Genomic DNA, 17,562 nt, shown 5'->3' with positions numbered 1-17,562 from the left:
ATCACAACATGCCCTGCAAAAACAAGTTAGACGTCCTCTACTTTGTTGTTGCAAATTTTACGTGGCTGCTATGGGAAACTAGCAAGAACCGTTCTTACCTACACAAAGGCACAATGGTGATAATCGAGTTATCTTTTAACCTTCTACAATGACCGCCTTTGTCAAATCAGATTCAACTAAAGTAGGAGAGACAGACACCTGCCAACCACCTTACGCAATACAAATTGCATGTTAGTCGGTGGACCCGGTCTCATGTGCAAGGACATGTAAGGTTGGTCCGAGTCGCTTCATCCCACAATAACACCGAATCTAAATAAGACAACGGAGGTAAGCAATCTGAACTTAGATCATGATGCCACTGATGGGGAATGAAGCATGACAATCAAAAAAAATCCTACAAACACCCAAGATCCAATCTAGGAGATGCATAACAACGAGAGGGGAGTGTTTCTACATACCCTTTGTTGGAAATATGCCCTAGAGGCAATAATAAAATGGTTATTATTATATTTCTTTGTTCATGATAATTGTCTGTTATTCATGCTATAACTGTGTTATCCGGAAATCGTAATACACGTGTGAATACATATACCACAACATGTCCCTAGTAAGCCTCTAGTTGACTAGCTCGTTAATCAACAGATAGTCATGGTTTCCTGACTATGGGCATTGGATGTCATTGATAACGGGATCACATCATTAGGAGAATGATGTGATGGACAAGACCCAATCCTAAGCATAGCTCAAAGATCGTGTAGTTCGTTTAGCTAGAGCTTTTCCAAATGTCAAGTATCATTTCCTTAGACCATGAGATTGTGCAACTCCCGGATACCGTAGGAGTGCTTTGGGTGTGCCAAACGTCACAACGTAACTGGGTGACTATAAAGGTGCACTACAGGTATCTCCGAAAGTGTTTGTTGGGTTGGCACGAATCGAGATTGGGATTTGTCACTCCGTATGACGGAGAGGTATCTCTGGGCCCACTCGATAATGCATCATCATAATGAGCTCAATGTGACCAAGTGTCTGGTCACAGGATCATGCATTACGGTACGAGTAAAGTGACTTGCCGGTAACGAGATTAAACGAGGTATTGGGATACCGACGATCGAGTCTCGGGCAAGTAACGTATCGATTGACAAAGGGAATTATATACGGGGTTGATTGAATCCTCGACATGGTGGTTCATCTGATGAGATCATCGAGGAGTATGTGGGAGCCAACATGGGTATCCAGATCCTGCTGTTGGTTATTAACCGGAGAGGCGTCTCAATCATGTCTGCATGTCTTCCGAACCCGTAGGGTCTACACGCTTAAGGTTCGGTGACGCTAGGGTTGTAGAGATATTAGTATGCAACAAACCGAAAGTTGTTCAGAGTCCCAGATGAGATCCCGGACGTCACGAGGAGTTCCGGAATGGTCCGGAGGTAAAGAATTATATATGGGAAGTCGAGTTTCGGCCATCGGGAAAGTTTCGGGGGTCACCGGTATTGTACCGGGACCACCGGAAGGGTCCCGGGGGTCCACCGGGTGCGCCACCTATCCCGAAGGGCCCCATGGGCTGAAGTGGGAGGGGAACCAGCCCCTGGTGGGCTGGTGCGCCCCCCTTAGGCCCCCCTGCGCCTAGGGTTGGAAACCCTAGGGTGGGGGCGCCTCCACTTGCCTTGGGGGGCAAGGCACCCCCTTGGCCGTCGCCCCCCTTGGAGATTCAATCTCCTAGGGCCGGCGCCCCCCCTGGGGACCCTATATAAAGAGGGGGGAGGGAGGGCAGCCGCACCCTTGCACTTGGCGCCTCCCTTCCCCCTTGCTACACCTCTCCCTCCCGCAGACGCTTGGCGAAGCCCTGCCGGGATCCCTGCTGCATCCACCACCACGCCGTCGTGCTGCTGGATCTTCATCAACCTCTCCTTCCCCCTTGCTGGATCAAGAAGGACGAGACGTCTCACTGACCGTACGTGTGTTGAACGCGGAGGTGCCGTCCATTCGGCGCTAGGATCTCCGGTGATTTGGATCACGACGAGTACGACTCCCTCAACCCCGTTCTCTTGAATGCTTCCGCTCGCGATCTACAAGGGTATGTAGATGCACTCCTCTCTCTCGTTGCTGGATGAACTCCTAGATTGATCTTGGTGAACGTAGGAAAATTTTTATTTTATGCAACGTTCCCTAACAGTGGCATCATGAGCTAGGTCTATGTGTAGTTCTCTTTGCACGAGTAGAACACAAATTTGTTGTGGGCGTAGATGTTGTCAACTTTCTTGCCACTACTAGTCTTATTTTGCTTCAGCGGTATTGTGGGGTGAAGCGGCCCGGACCGACCTTACATGTACGCTTACGTGAGATAGGTTCCACCGACTGACATGCACTAGTTGCATAAGGTGGCTAGCGGGTGTCTATCTCTCCCACTTTAGTTGGAGCGGATTCGGTGAAAAGGGTCCTTATGAAGGGTAAATAGAAGTTGACAAATCACGTTGTGGATTTTACGTAGGTAAGAAAACGTTCTTTTTAGAACCCTATTGCAGCCACGTAAAACACGCAACAACAATTAGAGGACGTCTAACTTGTTTTTGCAGCATATGATTTGTGATGTGATATGGCCAAAAGTTGTGATGAATGATGAATGATATATTGTGAAGTATGAGATCATGTTCTTGTAATAGGAATCACGACTTTCATGTCGATGAGTATGACAACCGGCAGGAGCCATAGGAGTTGTCTTAATTATTATATGACATGCGTGTCAATGATTTAACCCCATGTAATTACTTTACTTTATTGCTAAACCGTTAGCCATAGTAGTAGAAGTAATAGTTGGCGAGCAACTTCATGGAGACACGATGATGGAGATCATGATGATGGAGATCATGGTGTCATGCCGGTGACGAAGATGATCATGGAGCCCCAAAGATGGAGATCAAAGGAGCTATATGATATTGGCCATATCATGTCACTATTTGATTGCATGTGATGTTTATCATGTTTTTCATCTTATTTGCTTAGAACGATGGTAGCTTAAATAAGATGATCCCTCAAAATAATTTCAAGAAAAGTGTTCCCCCTAATTGTGCACCGTTGTGAAGGTTCGTTGTTTCGAAGCACCACGTGATGATCGGGTGTGATAGATCCTAACGTTCGAATGCAATGGGTGTAAGCCAGATTTACACACGCAATACACTTAGGTTGACTTGACGAGCCTAGCATGTACAAACATGGCCTCGGAACACGGAGGACCGAAAGGTCGAGCATGAGTCGCATAGAAGATACGATCAACATGGAGATGTTCACCGATGATGACTAGTCTGTCTCACGTGATGATCGGACACGGGCTAGTCGAGTCGGATCATGTATCACTTAGATGACTAGAGGGATGTCTAATCTGAGTGGGAGTTCATTAAATAATTTGATTAGATGAACTTAATTATCATGAACTTAGTCTAAAATCTTTACAATATGTCTTGTAGATCAAATGGCCCACGTTACCCTCAACTTCAACGCGTTCCTAGAGAAAACCAAGCTGAAAGATGATGGCAGCAACTATACGGACTGGGTCCGGAACCTGAGGATCATCCTCATAGCAGCCAAGAAAGATTATGTCCTAGAAGCACCGCTAGGTGAAGCACCAATCCCAGAGAACCAAGACGTTATGAACGCTTGGCAGTCTCGTGCTGATGATTACTCCCTTGTTCAGTGCGGCATGCTTTACAGCTTAGAACTGGGGCTCCAAAAGCGTTTTGAGCAACACGGAGCATATGAGATGTTCGAGGAGCTGAAAATGGTTTTCCAAGCTCATGCCCGGGTCGAGAGATATGAAGTCTCCAACAAGTTCTTCAGCTGTAAGATGGAGGAAAATAGTTCTGTCAGTGAGCAAATACTCAAGATGTCTGGGTTGCACAACCGCTTGACTCAGCTGGGAGTTAATCTCCCGGATGACGCGGTCATTGATAGAATCCTTCAGTCGCTTCCATCGAGCTACAAGAGCTTTGTGATGAACTTCAATATGCAGGGGATGGAAAAGACCATTCCTGAGGTATATTCAATGCTGAAATAAGCGGAGGTGGAGATCAAAAAGGAACATCAAGTGTTGATGGTGAATAAAACCACTAAGTTCAAGAAGGGCAAGGGTAAGAAGAACTTCAAGAAGGACGGCAAGGAAGTTGTCGCGCCTGGTAAGCCAGTTGCCAGGAAGAAGTCAAGCAATGGACCCAAGCCTCAGACTGAGTGCTTTTATTGCAAGGGAAGTGGTCACTGGAAGCGGAACTGCCCCAAGTACTTAGCGGACAAGAAGGCCGGCAAAACCAAAGGTATATGTGATATACATATAATTGATGTGTACCTTACCAGTACTCGTAGTAGCTGTTGGGTATTTGATACCGATGCGGTTGCTCATATTTGTAACTTAAAGCAGGAGTTGCGGAATAAGCGGAGACTGGCGAAGGACGAGGTGACAATGCGCGTGGGGAATGGTTCCAAGGTTGATGTGATCGCCGTCGGCATGCTACCTCTACATTTACCTACGAGATTAGTTTTAAACCACAATAATTGTTATTTAGTACCAGCTTTGAGCATGAACATTGTAACAGGATCTCGTTTAATTCGAGATGGCTACTCATTTAAATCCGAGAATAATGGTTGTTCTATTTATATGAGAGATATGTTTTATGGTCATGCCCCGCTGGTGAATGGTTTATTCTTAATGAATCTCGAGCGTAATGTTACACATATTCATAGTGTGAATACCAATATATGTAAAGTTGATAACGATAGTCCCACATACTTGTGGCACTGCCGCCTTGGTCACATTGGTGTCAAGCGCATGAAGAAGCTCCATGCTGATGGACTTTTAGAGTCTCTAGATTATGAATCGTTTGACACATGCGAACCATGCCTCATGGGCAAAATGACCAAGACTCCGTTCGCCGGAACAATGGAGCGAGCAACCAACTTATTGGAAATCATACATACTGATGTGTGTGGTCCAATGAGCGTTGAGGCTCGCGGAGAATATCGTTATGATCTCACTCTCACTGATGACTTGAGTAGATATGGGTATGTCTACTTGATGAAACACAAGTCTGAGACCTTTGAAAAGTTCAAGGAATTTCAGAGTGAGGTAGAGAATCAACATGACCGAAAGATAAAGTTCTTACGATCAGATCGTGGGGGAGAATATTTAAGTCACGAATTTGGTACGCACTTAAGGAAATGTCGAATCATTTCACAACTCACGCCGCCTGGAACACCTCAGCGTAACGGTGTGTCCGAACGTCGTAATCGCACTTTATTGGATATGGTGCGATCTATGATGTCTCTTACCGATTTACCGCTATCATTTTGGGGATACGCTCTAGAGACAGCTACATTCACTTTAAATAGGGCACCGTCTAAATCCGTTGAGACGACACCGTATGAATTATGCTTTGGGAAGAAACCTAAGTTGTCCTTTCTAAAAGTTTGGGGATGTGATGCTTATGTCAAGAAACTTCAACCTGAGAAGCTCGAACCCAAGTCGGAAAAATGCGTCTTCATAGGATACCCTAAGGAAACCATTGGGTATACTTTCTACTTAAGATCCAAAGGCAAGATCTTTGTTGCCAAGAACGGGTCCTTTCTGGAGAAAGAGTTTCCCTCGAAAGAATTAAGTGGGAGGAAAGTAGAGCTTGATGAAGTACTACCTCTTGAAACGGTAAGTAGCACAACTCAGGAAGATGTTCCTGTGGTGCCTGCACCGGCAAGAGAGGAGCTTAATGATGATGATCAAGATACTTCGGATCAAGCTCCTACTGAACTTCGAAGGTCCACAAGGACACGTTCCGTACCAGAGTGGTACGGCAACCCTGTCTTGGAAATCATGTTGTTAGACAACGGTGAACCTTCAAACTATGAAGAAGCGATGGCGGGCCCAGATTCCAACAAATGGCTTGAAGCCATGCAATCCGAGATAGGATCCATGTATGAAAACAAAGTATGGACTTTGACAGACTTGCCCGATGATCGGCGTGCGATAGAAAACAAATGGATCTTTAAGAAGAAGACGGACACGGATGGTAATGTTACCATCTATAAAGCTCGACTTGTCGCTAAGGGTTATCGACAAGTTCAAGGGATTGACTACGATGAGACATTCTCTCCCATAGCGAAGCTGAAGTCCGTCCGAATCATGTTAGCAATTGCCGCATACTATGATTATGAGATATGGCAAATGGACGTCAAAACGGCATTCCTTAACGGTCACCTTAAGGAACAACTGTATATGATGCAGCCAGAAGGTTTTGTCAACCCTGAGAATGCTAACAAGGTATGCAAGCTCCAGCGATCCATTTATGGGCTGGTGCAAGCATCTCGGAGTTGGAACATTCGCTTTGATGAGATGATCAAAGCGTTTGGGTTTATGCAGACTTATGGAGAAGCCTGCGTTTACAAGAAAGTGAGTGGGAGCTCTGTAGCATTTCTCATATTATATGTAGATGGCATACTTTTGATGGGAAATGATATAGAACTTTTGGACAACATTAAGGCCTACTTGAATAAGTGTTTTTCAATGAAGGACCTTGGAGAAGCTGCTTACATATTAGGCATCAAGATCTATAGGGATAGATCGAGACGCCTCATAGGTCTTTCACAAAGCACATACCTTGATAAGATATTGAAGAAGTTCAATATGGATCAGTCCAAGAAAGGGTTCTTGCCTGTATTGCAAGGTGTGAGACTGAGCTCGGCTCAATGCCCGACCACGGCAGAAGATAAAGAAGAGATCAGTGTCATCCCCTATGCCTCAGCCATAGGGTCTATTATGTATGCCATGCTGTGTACCAGACCTGATGTAAACCTTGTCGTAAGTTTGGTAGGAAGGTACCAAAGTAATCCTAGCAAGGAACACTGGACAGCGGTCAAGAACATCCTGAAGTACCTGAAAAGGACTAAGGATATGTTTCTCGTTTATGGAAGTGACGAAGAGCTCGTCGTAAAGGGTTACGTCGATGCTAGCTTCAACACAGATCTGGATGACTCTAAGTCACAGACCGGATACGTGTATATTTTGAATGGTGGGGCAGTAAGCTGGTGCAGTTGCAAGCAAAGCGTCATGGTGGGATCTACATGTGAAGCAGAGTACATGGCAGCCTCGGAGGCGGCGCATGAAGCAATCTGGATGAAGGAGTTCATCACCGACCTAGGACTCATACCCAATGCGTCGGGGCCGATCGCACTCTTCTGTGACAACATTGGAGCTATTGCACTTGCCAAGGAGCCCAGGTTTCACAAGAAGACCAGGCACATCAATCGTCGCTTCAACTCCATACGTGAAAATGTTCAACATGGAGACATAGATATTTGTAAAGTACATACGGATCTGAATGTAGCAGATCCGTTGACTAAACCTCTCCCTAGAGCAAAACATGATCAACACCAGAACACAATGGGTGCTCGATTCATCACAATGTAACTAGAATATTGACTCTAGTGCAAGTGGGAGACTGTTGGAAATATGCCCTAGAGGCAATAATAAAATCGTTATTATTATATTTCTTTGTTCATGATAATTGTCTGTTATTCATGCTATAACTGTGTTATCCGGAAATCATAATACACGTGTGAATACATAGACCACAACATGTCCCTAGTAAGCGTCTAGTTGACTAGCTCGTTGATCAACAAATAGTCATGGTTTCCTGACTATGGGCATTAGATGTCATTGATAATGGGATCACATCATTATGAGAATGATGTGATGGACAAGACCCAATCCTAAGCATAGATCAAAGATCGTGTAGTTCGTTTAGCTAGAGCTTTTCCAAATGTCAAGTATCATTTCCTTAGACCATGAGATTGTGCAACTCCTGGATACCGTAGGAGTGCTTTGGGTGTGCCAAACGTCACAACGTAACTGGGTGACTATAAAGGTGCACTACAGGTATCTCCGAAAGTGTTTGTTGGGTTGGCACGAATCGAGACTGGGATTTGTCACTCCGTATGACGGAGAGGTATCTCTGGGCCCACTCGGTAATGCATCATCATAATGAGCTCAATGTGACCAAGTGTCTGGTCACGGGATCATGCATTACGGTACGAGTAAAGTGACTTGCCGGTAATGAGATTAAACGAGGTATTGGGATACCGACGATCGAGTCTTGGGCAAGTAACGTACCGATTGACAAAGGGAATTGCATACGGGGTTGATTGAATCCTCGACATCGTGGTTCATCCGATGAGATCATCGAGGAGTATGTGGGAGCCAACATGGGTATCCAGATCCCGCTGTTGGTTATTGACCGGAGAGGCATCTCGATCATGTCTGCATGTCTCCCGAACCCGTAGGGTCTACACACTTAAGGTTCGGTGATGCTAGGGTTGTAGAGATATTAGTATGCAGCAAACCGAAAGTTGTTCGGAGTCCCGGATGAGATCCCGGACGTCACGAGGAGTTCCGGAATGGTCCGGAGGTAAAGAATTATATATGGGAAGTCGAGTTTCGGGGGTCACCGGTATTGTACCGGGACCACCGGAAGGGTCCCGGGGGTCCACCGGGTGGGGCCACCTATCCCGGAGGGCCCCATGGGCTGAAGTGGGAGGGGAACCAGCCCCTGGTGGGCTGGTGCGCCCCCCTTGGGCCCCCCCTACGCCTAGGGTTGGAAACCCTAGGGTGGGGGGGCGCCTCCACTTGCCTTGGGGGGCAAGGCACCCCCTTGGCCGCCGCCCTCCCTTGGAGATTCAATCTCCTAGGGCCGGCGCCCCCCCCCCCTGGGGACCCTATATAAAGAGGGGGGAGGGAGGGAAGCCGCACCCTTGCACTTGGCGCCTTCCTTCCCCCTTGCTACACCTCTCCCTCCCGCAGACGCTTGGCGAAGCCCTGCCGGGATCCCTGCTGCATCCACCACCACGCCGTCGTGCTGCTAGATCTTCATCAACCTCTCCTTCCCCCTTTCTGGATCAAGAAGGAGGAGACGTCTCGCTGACCGTACGTGTGTTGAACGCAGAGGTGCCGTCCGTTCGGCGCTAGGATCTCCGGTGATTTGGATCACGACGAGTACGACTCCCTCAACCCCGTTCTCTTGAACGCTTCCGCTCGCGATCTACAAGGGTATGTAGATGCACTCCTCTCTCTCGTTGCTGGATGAACTCCTAGATTGATCTTGGTGAACGTAGGAAATTTTTTATTTTATGCAACGTTCCCCAACAGTGGCATCATGAGCTAGGTCAATGCGTAGTTCTCTTTGCACGAGTCGAACACAAATTTGTTGTGGGCGTAGATGTTGTCAACTTTCTTGCCACTACTAGTCTTATTTTGCTTCAGCGGTATTGTGGGATGAAGCGGCCCGGACCGACCTTACATGTACGCTTACGTGAGACAGGTTCCACCGACTGACATGCACTAGTTGCATAAGGTGGCTAGCGGGTGTCTGTCTCTCCCACTTTAGTTGGAGCGGATTCTATGAAAAGGGTCCTTATGAAGGGTAAATAGAAGTTGACAAATCACGTTGTGGATTTTATGTAGGTAAGAAAACGTTCTTGCTAGAACCCTATTGCAGCCACGTAAAACATGCAACAACAATTAGAGGACGTCTAACTTGTTTTTGCAGCATATGATTTGTGATGTGATATGGCCAAAAGTTGTGATGAATGATGAATGATATATTGTGATGTATGAGATCATGTTCTTGTAATAGGAATCACGACTTGCATGTCGATGAGTATGACAACCGGCAGGAGCCATAGGAGTTGTCTTAATTATTGTATGACCTGCGTGTCAATGATTTAACGCCATGTAATTACTTTACTTTATTGCTAAACCGTTAGCCATAGTAGTAGAAGTAATAGTTGGTGAGCAACTTCATGGAGACACGATGATGGAGATCATGATGATGGAGATCATGGTGTCATGCCGGTGACGAAGATGATCATGGAGCCACAAAGATGGAGATCAAAGGAGCTATATGATATTGGCCATATCATGTCACCATTTGATTGCATGTGATGTTTATCATGTTTTTCATCTTATTTGCTTAGAACGATGGTAGCTTAAATAAGATGATCCCTCGAAATAATTTCAAGAAAAGTGTTCCCCCTAACTGTGCACCGTTGCGAAGGTTCATTGTTTCGAAGCACCACGTGATGATCGGGTGTGATAGATCCTAACGTTCGAATACAACGGGTGTAAGCCAGATTTACACATGCAATACACTTAGGTTGACTTGACGAGCCTAGCATGTACAGACATGGCCTCGGAACACGGAGGACCGAAAGGTCGAGCATGAGTCGTATAGAAGATACGATCAACATGGAGATGTTCACCGGTGATGACTAGTCCGTCTCACGTGATGATCGGACACGGGCTAGTCGAGTCGGATCATGTATCACTTAGATGACTAGAGGGATGTCTAATCTGAGTGGCAGTTCATTAAATAATTTGATTAGATGAACTTAATTATCATGAACTTAGTCTAAAATCTTTACAATATGTCTTGTAGATCAAATGGCCCACGTTACCCTCAACTTCAACGCGTTCCTAGAGAAAACCAAGCTGAAAGATGATGGCAGCAACTATACGGACTGGGTCCGGAACCTGAGGATCATCCTCATAGCAGCCAAGAAAGATTATGTCCTAGAAGCGCCACTAGGTGAAGCACCGATCCCAGAGAACCAAGACGTTATGAACGCTTGGCAGTCTCGTGCCGATGATTACTCCCTTGTTCAGTGCGGCATGCTTTACAGCTTAGAACCGGGGCACCAAAAGCGTTTTGAGCAACACGGAGCATATGAGATGTTCGAGGAGCTGAAAATGGTTTTCCAAGCTCATGCCCGGGTCGAGAGATATGAAGTCTCCGACAAGTTCTTCAGCTGTAAGATGGAGGAAAATAGTTCTGTCAGTGAGCACATACTCAAGATGTCTGGGTTGCACAACCGCTTGACTCATCTGGGAGTTAATCTCCCGGATGACGCGGTAATTGACAGAATCCTTCAGTCGCTTCCACCGAGCTACAAGAGCTTTGTGATGAACTTCAATATGCAGGGGATGGAAAAGACCATTCCTGAGGTATATTCAATGCTGAAATCAGCGGAGGTGGAGATCAAAAAGGAACATCAAGTGTTGATGGTGAATAAAACCACTAAGTTCAAGAAGGGCAAGGGTAAGAAGAACTTCAAGAAGGACGGCAAGGAAGTTGCCACGCCTGGTAAGCCAGTTGCCAGGAAGAAGTCAAGCAATGGACCCAAGCCTCAGACTGAGTGCTTTTTTTGCAAGGGAAGTGGTCACTGGAAGCGGAACTGCCCCAAGTACTTAGCGGACAAGAAGGCCGGCAAAACCAAAGATATATGTGATATACATGTAATTGATGTGTACCTTACCAGTACTCGTAGTAGCTCTTGGGTATTTGATACCGGTGCGGTTGCTCATATTTGTAACTCAAAGCAGGAGCTGCGGAATAAGCGGAGATTGGCGAAGGATGAGGTGACGATGCGCGTCGGGAATGGTTCCAAGGTCGATGTGATCGCCTCGGCATGCTACCTCTACATTTACCTATGGGATTAGTTTTAAACCTCAATAATTGTTATTTAGTACCAGCTTTGAGCATGAACATTGTATCAGGATCTCGTTTAATTCGAGATGGCTACTCATTTAAATCCGAGAATAATGGTTGTTCTATTTATATGAGAGATATGTTTTATGGTCATGCCCCGCTGGTGAATGGTTTATTCTTAATGAATCTCGAGCGTAATGTTACACATATTCATAGTGTGAATACCAAAAGATGCAAAGTTGATAATGATAGTCCCACATACTTGTGGCACTGCCGCCTTGGTCACATTGGTGTCAAGAACATGAAGAAGCTCCATGTTGATGGACTTTTAGAGCCTCTAGATTATGAATCGTTTGACACATGCGAACCATGCCTCATGGGCAAAATGACCAAGACTCCGTTCTCCGGAACAATGGAGCGAGCAACCAACTTATTGGAAATCATACATACTGATGTGTGCGGTCCAATGAGCGTTGAGGCTCGCGGAGGATATCGTTATGATCTCACTCTCACTAATGACTTGAGTAGATATGGGTATGTCTACTTGATGAAACACAAGTCTGAGACCTTTGAAAAGTTCAAGGAATTTCAGAGTGAGGTAGAGAATCAACGTGACCGAAAGATAAAGTTCTTACGATCAGATCGTGGGGGAGAATATTTAAGTCACGAATTTGGTACGCACTTAAGGAAATGTGGAATCGTTTCACAACTCACGCCGCCTGGAACACCTCAGCGTAACAGTGTGTCCGAACATCGTAATCACACTTTATTGGATATGGTGCGATCTATGATGTCTCTTACCGATTTACCGCTATCATTTTGGGGATACGCTCTAGAGACAGCTACATTCACTTTAAATAGGGCACCGTCTAAATCCATTGAGATGACACCATATGAATTATGGTTTGGGAAGAAACCTAAGCTGTCGTTTCTAAAAGTTTGGGGATGCGATGCTTATGTCAAGAAACTTCAACCTGAGAAGCTCGAACCCAAGTCAGAAAAATGTGTCTTCATAGGATACCCTAAGGAAACCATTGGGTATACTTTCTACTTAAGATCCAAAGGCAAGATCTTTGTTGCCAAGAACGGGTCCTTTCTGGAGAAAGAGTTTCCCTCGAAAGAATTAAGTGGGAGGAAAGTAGAGCTTGATGAAGTACTACCTCTTGAAACGGTAAGTAGCACAACTCAGGAAGATGTTCCTGTGGTGCCTGCATCGACAAGAGAGGAGGTTAATGATGATGATCAAGATACTTCGGATCAAGCTCCTACTGAACTTCGAAGGTCCACAAGGACACGTTCCGTACCAGAGTGGTACGGTAACCCTGTCTTGGAAATCATGTTGTTAGACAACAGTGAACCTTCGAACTATGAAGAAGCGATGGCGGGCCCAGATTCCAACAAATGGCTTGAAGCCATGCAATCCGAGATAGGATCCATGTATGAAAACGAAGTATGGACTTTGACAGACTTGCCCGATGATCGGCGTGCGATAGAAAACAAATGGATCTTTAAGAAGAAGACGGACGCGGATGGTAATGTTACCATCTATAAAGCTCGACTTGTCGCTAAGGGTTATCAACAAGTTCAAGGGATTGACTACGATGAGACATTCTCTCCCATAGCGAAGCTGAAGTCCGTCCGAATCATGTTAGCAATTGCCGCATACTATGATTATGAGATATGGCAAATGGACGTCAAAACGGCATTCCTTAACGGTCACCTTAAGGAAGAACTATATATGATGCAGCCGGAAGGTTTTGTCGACCCTAAGAATGCTAACAAGGTATGCAAGCTCCAGCGATCCATTTATGGGCTGGTGCAAGCATCTCGGAGTTGGAATATTCGCTTTGATGAGATGATCAAAGCGTTTGGGTTTATGCAGACTTATGGAGAAGCCTGCGTTTACAAGAAAGTGAGTGGGAGCTCTGTAGCATTTCTCATATTATATGTAGATGACATACTTTTGATGGGAAATGATATAGAACTTTTGGACAGCATTAAGGCCTACTTGAATAAGTGTTTTTCAATGAAGGACCTTGGAGAAGCTGCTTACATATTAGGCATCAAGATCTATAGGGATAGATCGAGATGCCTCATAGGTCTTTCACAAAGCACATACCTTGATAAGATATTGAAGAAGTTCAATATGGATCAGTCCAAGAAAGGGTTCTTGACTGTATTGCAAGGTGTGAGATTGAGCTCGGCTCAATGCCCGACCACGGCAAAAGATAAAGAAGAGATGAGTGTCATCCCCTATGCCTTAGCCATAGGGTCTATTATGTATGCCATGCTGTGTACCAGACCTGATGTAAACCTTGCCGTAAGTTTGGTAGGAAGGTACCAAAGTAATCCCGGCAAGGAACACTGGACAGCGGTCAAGAACATCATGAAGTACCTGAAAAGGACTAAGGATATGTTTCTCGTTTATGGAGGTGACGAAGAGCTCGTCGTAAAGGGTTACGTCGATGCTAGCTTCGACACAGATCTGGATGACTCTAAGTCACAGACCGGATACGTGTATATTTTCAATGGTGGGGTAGTAAGCTGGTGCAGTTGCAAGCAAAGCGTCATGGTGGGATCTACATGTGAAGCAGAGTACATGGCAACCTCGGAGGCGACGCATGAAGCAATCTTGGTGAAGGAGTTCATCACTGACCTAGGAGTCATACCCAACGCGTCGGGGCCGATCGCACTCTTCTGTGACAACACTGGAGCTATTGCACTTGCCAAGGAGCCCAGGTTTCACAAGAAGACCAGGCACATCAAGCGTCGCTTCAACTCCATACGTGAAAATGTTCAACATGGAGACATAGATATTTCTAAAGTACATACGGATCTGAATGTAGCAGATCCGTTGACTAAACCTCTCCCTAGAGCAAAACATGATCAACACCAGAACGCAATGGGTGTTCGATTCATCACAATGTAACTAGAATATTGACTCTAGTGCAAGTGGGAGACTATTGGAAATATGCCCTAGAGGCAATAATAAAATGGTTATTATTATATTTCTTTGTTCATGATAATTGTCTGTTATTCATGCTATAACTGTGTTATCCGGAAATCGTAATACACGTGTGAATACATAGACCACAACATGTCCCTAGTAAGCCTCTAGTTGACTAGCTCGTTGATCAACAGATAGTCATGGTTTCCTGACTATGGGCATTGGATGTCATTGATAACGGGATCACATCATTAGGAGAATGATGTGATGGACAAGACCCAATCCTAAGCATAGCTCAAAGATCGTGTAGTATGTTCAGCTAGAGCTTTTCCAAATGTCAAGTATCATTTCCTTAGACCATGAGATTATGCAACTCCCGGATACCGTAGGAGTGCTTTGGGTGTGCCAAACGTCACAACGGAACTGGGTGACTATAAAGGTGCACTACAGGTATCTCCGAAAGTGTTTGTTGGGTTGGCACGAATCGAGACTGGGATTTGTCACTCCGTATGACGGAGAGGTATCTCTGGGCCCACTCGGTAATGCATCATCATAATGAGCTCAATGTGACCAAGTGTCTGGTCATGGGATCATGCATTATGGTACGAGTAAAGTGACTTGCCGGTAATGAGATTAAACGAGGTATTGGGATACTGACGATCGAGTCTTGGGCAAGTAACGTACCGATTGACAAAGGGAATTGCATACGGGGTTGATTGAATCCTCGACATCGTGGTTCATCCGATGAGATCATCGAGGAGTATGTGGGAGCCAACATGGGTATCCAGATCCCGCTGTTGGTTATTGACCGGAGAGGCATCTCGATCATGTCTGCATGTCTCCCGAACCCGTAGGGTCTACACACTTAAGGTTCGGTGACGCTAGGGTTGTAGAGATATTAGTATGCAGCAAACCAAAAGTTGTTCGGAGTCCCGGATGAGATCCCGGACGTCACGAGGAGTTCCGGAATGGTCCGGAGGTAAAGAATTATATATGGGAAGTCGAGTTTCGGCCATCGGGAAAGTTTCGGGGGTCACCGGTATTGTACCGGGACCACCGGAAGGGTCCCGGGGGTCCACCGGGTGGGGCCACCTATCCCGGAGGGCCCCATGGGCTGAAGTGGGAGGGGAACCAGCCCCTGGTGGGCTGGTGCGCCCCCCCTTGGGCCCTCCTGTGCCTAGGGTTGGAAACCCTAGGGTGGGGGGCGCCTCCACTTGCCTTGGGGGGCAAGGCACCCCCTTGGCCGCCGCCCCCCCTTGGAGATTCAATCTCCTAGGGCCGGCACCCCCCCTGGGGACCCTATATAAAGAGGGGGAGGGAGGGCAGCTGCACCCTTGCACTTGGCGCCTCCCTTCCCCCTTGCTACACCTCTCCCTCCCGCAGACGCTTGGCGAAGCCCTGCCGGGATCCCTGCTGCATCCACCACCACGCCGTCGTGCTGCTGGATCTTCATCAACCTCTCCTTCCCCCTTGCTGGATCAAGAAGGAGGAGACGTCTCGCTGACCGTACGTGTGTTGAACGCGGAGGTGTCGTCCGTTCGGCGCTAGGATCTCCGGTGATTTGGATCACGACGAGTACGACTCCCTCAACCCCGTTCTCTTGAACGCTTCCGCTCGCGATCTACAAGGGTATGTAGATGCACTCCTCTCTCTAGTTTCTGGATGAACTCCTAGATTGATCTTGGTGAACGTAGGAAAATTTTTATTTGATGCAACGTTCCCCAACACCCTTGTATACCAAAAGTGGAAGCATATATAATGTGGTTGATGTAGCCATACTCTTCGCGATCCGAGCATGATCCAATCCAATCTAGCGCCGAACGGACGACACCTCCTTGTTCGACACACGTGCGGCTCGGTGACGTCTCCTCCTTGATCCAGCAAGCAAGAGAGGAGAAGTAGATGGGATCTCAACTAGCACGACAACATGGTGGAGATGGTGGTGGTGTAGTGCCAGCAAGGCTTCGCCGAACACTGTCGAAACCAATCTGAGGAGAAGACAAAGTTATGGGAGAGGTAGGGTTGTCGTCGGGGCATGGGAATTGGTGTGTTCAGACCTCCCTCTCCCCCACTATAGAGGCAAGGGGGAGGGTTCGGGCACAGCCCTAGCCCCTCCTCCAAGGAGGGGGTGTGGGCCTAGGGAGGTGTCCTCCCTCCACAAGGCACCTAGGGGGTGCCTTTCCCCGTTAGGACTCTTCCCTCTCTCCATGTTCTAGGCTCATCGGCCTCTTGGGGCTGGTGCCCCTGGCCCATATAGGCCAAGGCGCACCCCTACAACCCATGTGGGCCCCCGGGGCAGGTGGACGCCCTCGGCGGACCCCCGGACCCCTTTCGGCACTCCCGGTACACTACCGGTAATGCTCGAAACTTTTCCAGTGACCAAAACGGTACTTCCTATATATAAATATTTACCTCCGGACCATTCCAGAGCTCCCTGTGACTTCCGGGATCTCATCCGGGACTCCGGACACCATTTGGTTACCAATGCACATATCCCCATACTAGTCTAGCGTCATCGAATGTTAAGCGTGCGGCCCCTACGGGTTCGAGAATCATGTAGACATGATCGAGACACCTCTATATTCAATAACCAATAGCGGGACCTGGATGCCCATATTGGTTCCTACATATTCCACGAAGATCCTTTATCGGTTGAACCATGATGTCGAGGATTCGGTTAATCCCGTATGCAATTCCCTCCCTTTGTCCACCGATATGTCACTTGCCCGAGATTTGACCGTCGGTATCTCCATGCCTAGTTCAATCTCATTGCCGGCAAGTCTCTTTACTCGTTCTATAATAGAAGATCCCATGACTAATTCATTAGCCACATTGCTTGCAAGCTCTTTATGATATTGTATTACCGAGATGGCCCAAAGATATCTCCATCATACGGAGTGACAAATCCCAGTCTCGATCCATCCCAGCCCAATAGACACCTTCGGAGATACCTGTAGAGCACCTTTATGATCACCAATTATGAAGTGATGTTTGATAGCACATAAGGCATTCCTCTGGTATCCGGGAGTTGCATGATCTAATGGTCTTATGAATAGATACTTGACATGAAGAAAGTTGTAGCAAAACTAAAGTGATACGATC

This window comes from Triticum aestivum, chromosome 6B (genome assembly GCF_018294505.1).
Source record: "Triticum aestivum cultivar Chinese Spring chromosome 6B, IWGSC CS RefSeq v2.1, whole genome shotgun sequence".
Classification (NCBI taxonomy): Eukaryota; Viridiplantae; Streptophyta; class Magnoliopsida; order Poales; family Poaceae; genus Triticum; species Triticum aestivum.
Note: the sequence above shows the minus strand (reverse complement) of the source record.